Here is a 5,777-nt window from a genome sequence, read left to right as displayed (position 1 = left end):
CAATTAAAATTTTACCTAAAACAAATTATATGTGCCACAAGATACATATCTGTAAACAATAGGTTGTCATGAGATAAGTTATCTTAAAACATTCTGAAAAGCAAATTTAATTTCTTTTTTTCAGAAGAAGACCTGTTAGGAAGAACTATACAAATGTAAAATACTACTATTTACTGCTACTTGGTATACTATAGCTAGTCCTCATACATTTTGGTCTCAGTACCACTTTACACTCCTAAGTATTATGAAATTCCTCAAAGAGCATTTTTGTGTGGCAGTATATGTGTTAATATTTACCATTTTAAAAATTAAAACAAATATAAAAATACCTTTGAAAGAACTATATTTAACAACACAAAATAAAAGATTAGTCAAAGAGTAGCATTGCTTTACATTTTTGCAAATGTTTTAAATGTCTAGCTTAATAGAAGACAGATGGATTCTCATATATATTTCTATCTTCAATCTGTTATGATATGCTACTTTGATAGAAGTAAGTATATGAATAAAATATTGCCTCTCATAGATAAGTATTTGGAAAAGGGAAAAATATTTTAATAGTCATTTATGTAATTTTGTATACTCTTCTTTAATACTGCACTGAAACTTCACAAGTGATCATTTCATTACAGTAAGCAGCAATGTGGAATTTGAAACCATATCAATAGACTCCTTGTACTCTGTTACATCTGGCACTTTTAATGATGTTTTATACATTTATGATTTTGCATTGGTCATTGGAAAATGTTGATTCACTGACATTTCATTATGTAATATAAAAAGTATGTGAATTCATCAGCAGTCTCATCAGAAAAGTCTAGGTATTGGGAAGCTGTGAAGTTTATGGAAGCTCCCAATTAGAAAATTTCTAAAATTTGAATTTTTGCATAAAATCTCAAAATGATTGGTTGGCAACAATTGTCAGGTTTTTTGTTGAAGTTATGGGCTCACTGGTGATCATTTTGAGCCTTCCAAGTCAACATCTTCCAACGTTTGCACGACCATTACTTATCTGTCAGTAGTACTTTCAGGCACAAATAATGTTCCATGAAAAAAGCCAAACAAGTACTTCACCTCTCAAAATACCACACAAATGTTTTTCCTTGAGACAACCATTGTACTTCAATACCTGGCAAAAGTGCTGTGGGTTTACTTCCCATTTTAACACAAAAAATGTTGAAAAATATTGATATGGTTAGGCTTTGTATCCTCACCCAAATCTCATCTTGAATTGTAATCTCCATAATCCCCATAATCCCCATGTGTCAAGGGAGAGAACAGGTAAAGGTAATTGAATCATGGGGGCAGTTTTCCCCATGCTGCTCTTGTGATAGTGAGTTCGTTCTAACAAGACATGATGGCTTTGTAAGGGGCTCTTCCCCCTTCAGTTGGCTCTTCTCCTTCCTGCTGCCTTGGAAAGAAGGTGCCTTGCTTCCCTTTCGTCTTCCACCATGATTGTAAGTTTCCTGAGGCCTCCCCAACCATGCTGAACTGTGGTCAATTCAACCCCTTTCCTTTATATATTACCCAGTCTTGGGCAGTTCTTTATAGCAGTATGAAAATGGGCTAATACAGATATTTAATCAAGATTTTATGAAATTAATATTTTCCTACTTTTTCCAGGACATTCTTAAATGAAACCAGAATTTTCTTTTTAGTACTGTGCATACACTTTGGTGCCACTGCCTTGATTTGTCCTAAGGTGCCAGCACTTTTATCTACTGTTGCTTTTGTAACTTCCATACAAATATTAATACAGTGAAAAAGACAAATAATTCTTTGCATTTTTTTTAACTCACCGACTACCTGTAAAGGGCTCATCAATGCCTATAATTCTGTGGACCATATTTTGAGGGTCATATGTCTAAAGAGAGAAGCCTAAAGTCTGATTCTAAAAATATAGATTCAAGTTCTGAGTCTATAGTTTTCTAGCTATTATGTGCAAATAAATGAGCCATTTTGGGGAACATATTTTCCCTCAAAGTTAATAGCTTCAATTTTAAGGACAAAATGATATGATGTAAAGGAACATTTTATGTGAAGTAAAACAATGTTATGAAAGTATATTTTAGTTATTACCACCACTACTGTCTTTGCATGAATACATAAAGCAGATAGTAGTGTATCTTTAATATTTAGATATGACAGTGCTGCCGGGTGCGGTGGCTCAAGCCTGTAATCCCAGCACTTTGGGAGGCTGAGACGGGCGGATCACGAGGTCAGGATATCGAGACCATCCTGGCTAACATGGTGAAACCCCGTCTCTACTAAAAAATACAAAAAACTAGCCAGGCGTGGTGGCGGCGCCTGTAGTCCCAGCTACTCGGGAGGCTGAGGCAGGAGAATGGCTTAAACCCGGGAGGCGGAGCTTGCAGTGAGCTGAGATCCGGCCACTGCACTCCAGCCTGGGTGACAGAGCGAGACTCTGTCTCAAAAAAAAGAAAAAAAAAAAAAAGATATGACAGTGCTGTGTGTTGGCAATACAATGTTATATAACACATTTTATGTAAACACTTAATCAAAATGGAAAGGATGACACAACTCCCTTTATTTTTCACACTGTTGATGCATTAGTAACAGTAACACCTTTGGCATCTCTGTATCATTTGAAATATCTGGAAGTTACAAACAGCCCATTATCATAAAACATGACTCTCAAGCGATCATTATTATATACATTGAACTAGCAACACATCAGTCCATAAGAGCCTACCTAGAACTATGTAGAGTTCCTCTTTTCTGGTTTTTCTTTCTCCTTCTGTTTCATAATTATGCCTTAGTCTGTTTGCCCATCTACCTTCCATCAGGAGCCTTGCCTCTTACTCAGCTCACTTCATTTGTTTTCTTCTTGGTGAAGAAGCATTCACGTATTTAGGATCCTTTTTCAAAGTAAAATGTCTGCTAGACCAAGGTGTCTTAATCTTTAGATGCATAAGAAACACCTGGAAAGATTTTTAAGCCTATTAATCCTTGGGATTCTCCCCAGCCCCATGAGATTCTGACTCCTCAAGTAGGACTCATGAATTTGTATTTGTAAAACATCTCAGGTTATATTGATGTTGCTAATTTCAGGACCACATTTTCAGTAACACTGTACTAGACAAACAAACTTTTCTCCTTCTAATATAGAACACCTTAAAAATATGCTTCAGGTGTCTTAAAATGCTAACAGAGTCATGATCTCTTTGTCTTACCAAGATCAGCTGGCATATAGGGCAGGGAAGCAGATGAAATCCACATTCCAGATATTTTTAAAAAGTAGACTCTAAGGGAGAAATAGTTCCTTAATGATGGCATTGAATTGATAGTTTACATTTGGCCATAAATGAATGAAGGTGATAGCTTGCTTGTTAAAATAAACAAATGATTATAATTAATTTAATTTTCCCTTTGTCTTCTTCTAAAGTCTCTAATAGGCTCATGGTTTCACCCAATTACTTGACAGAGAATGGCAAAGTTTCTGTTGACTAATTTTCTTCTCCTTGCATTTTTGTTCCTTTATATTTGTTTAATAGGTTGCATATTTCAAGGCTTGAATTTCTAGAAATTATCCCTTTTACTTCATGATAGTGAAGTAATTAGTACTCTTTAGTGATAAACCATTTCACAAGTGTATTCGTCTAAAAGAAAACATTTCTAAGTGTATCAGTGGAAAGAAATCAAAGATCTGTAAAAGATCTTTGTCAGAGGAGAACTTGAGTGGCTCAGTTCTTCTAATAGCCTTTTAATTTGGAAAGAAGTCTTATGGGAGTTAGTTATGAAATGTTCACATGATAGTCTGTAAAAATGTATTGGAGAATTAAAACAAATGGTTATTTTATGATTATTTTTGAAAACATAAAGCTCAAACTGGTAATTGAAACTAACTTTCCACTAGAAAAACTATGCCAAAATACCTAGCCTGTCTTGCTGAGAATTTTTATATGAGAATACAGCACAAATGCCAGTGACATCTATGAATGAGATGCAGTCATGCAAGGGTGGGGTTGGGGGAGAGGAGTAGAGAAACCGTAGTTATTCACTAAAAACGTTTTAATAATGGGGTTTGTACTAAGTGACATTACCTGAAATTGCTTTAAAATCAATGGTATTTTGAACACTAGGATGTAGCTCTCAACTTAATATTGTGTAAATATTCAAGACAATGTATAAAGGTGATGGATGAGATCAAGCATTCTCTTCACATATTTGAGAAAACTTACCTGATGCCAATAAATTACTTCTTTCAGGGCTTTAATAACCAAAATTATCTCATTAATTCAATAACTATAAAATTTAGAGAGTTTCTATATTTCATTTTTTATAACAGGGTATTGTATACACATGCACTTCTAGAACAAAGACATTTAAATGCCTTAATGTTATAGCTTTCTTATATCTTCTTTGTAAGGGGAGATCAGCAAATACTTTTGGGGAAAGGAGACACATGAGGTAAGTCTTCATGGATTAATTGGACAAAATTGGATGAAGGAAGGAACAGGATAGCCCAAAGCAGAGATCACAGAGAATGTGTTATAATCTTTAGCTCATTCTTAATGTTACTGAGAAGTGTGGGAATCCTTGGTTCTTGTCTTACTTGGGAGAAATAATTTTGCCAAGTGACTAATTTAGCCAAAAAAAAAGAGAATTTATTGAAGGAAAACAGAGAGCAGAGAGTTATACAGAGAGAAACAGTACAGTCTGAAAGATGAAGCAGTGTGGGTTGCTGAAAGGGAATGAGCCAGCAGCACTCCAAGAGTTTTGCACTGGGTTTTTATGATGTCAGGTTTTTTCTTGAAGTTCCTGCTCTAAGTCTCTACTTTTTTTTTTTTTTTGGCAAGTTTTCCCACTACTGCCTTGAGTCTTTGCTTTTTCTCTACCTAGTTCTCACCCCAGGCTTGTAGGGCCCTCCCTTACAATTAGTTGGTGTGCATGTGTGGGCCTGGTGTTGGATATTAATTTTGCCTGTATATCTCATAGGAATTTCCCTTTTTGCCCTCTTCCCCTATATTAGTCCATTTCATACTGCTATAAAGAACTGCCTGACACTGGGTAATTTATAAAGGAAAGAGGTTTAATTGACTCACAAGTCAGCATGGTTGGTGAGGCCTCAGGAAATTTACAGTCATGGCAGAAGGTGAGGAGGAAGCAAGGCACCTTCTTCACAAGGTGGCAGGAAGGAGAAGTTCCCAGCAAATAAGGAAGATTCCTTATAAATCCATCAGATTTCATGAGAACTTACTATCATGAGAACTGAAGGGGGGGAACCACCCCCATGATTTAATTACCTCCACTTGATCTCTCCCTTGACATGTGGGGATTATGGGGATTATAGGGATTACAATTCAAGATGAGATTTGGGTGCGGACACAAAGCCTAACCATATCACCCCCTTTATCAGCATGTACCTAGCAACATTCTGACAAGTTAACTAAAGAGTCAGAGATTACTGGGAATCTTAATGGGTGTTTCTTCCTGCGTAGGTATTTCCCTACCTCTCTGCTCATATATAGCATTGCAGATTTTGGATAGTCTCTGGGGTATGAGATTTTCCAGACCTCCCTTTTCTCAGGGACTCCCCTCTCCTGCTCATGTCTAACTGTCTGCCTACTCTAACATTAATACAGCATAGGAATCTATGGGGATCTTATTAAAAATGTATGTTAAATCATGTCACTTCTCAAACATGCTAATGACATCCCTTATTGCCAAAGGCAAAGTACTTACCATTCCTGTAAGCCCTATGTCATCTAGCCCCCATTTACCTTACTTTCCCCATGTTCCCTTTGCTCTAGCCA

This window comes from Trachypithecus francoisi, unplaced genomic scaffold (assembly GCF_009764315.1).
Source record: "Trachypithecus francoisi isolate TF-2019V2 unplaced genomic scaffold, Tfra_2.0 Lachesis_group6, whole genome shotgun sequence".
Taxonomy (NCBI): Eukaryota; Metazoa; Chordata; class Mammalia; order Primates; family Cercopithecidae; genus Trachypithecus; species Trachypithecus francoisi.
This window is presented reverse-complemented; position numbering follows the sequence as displayed.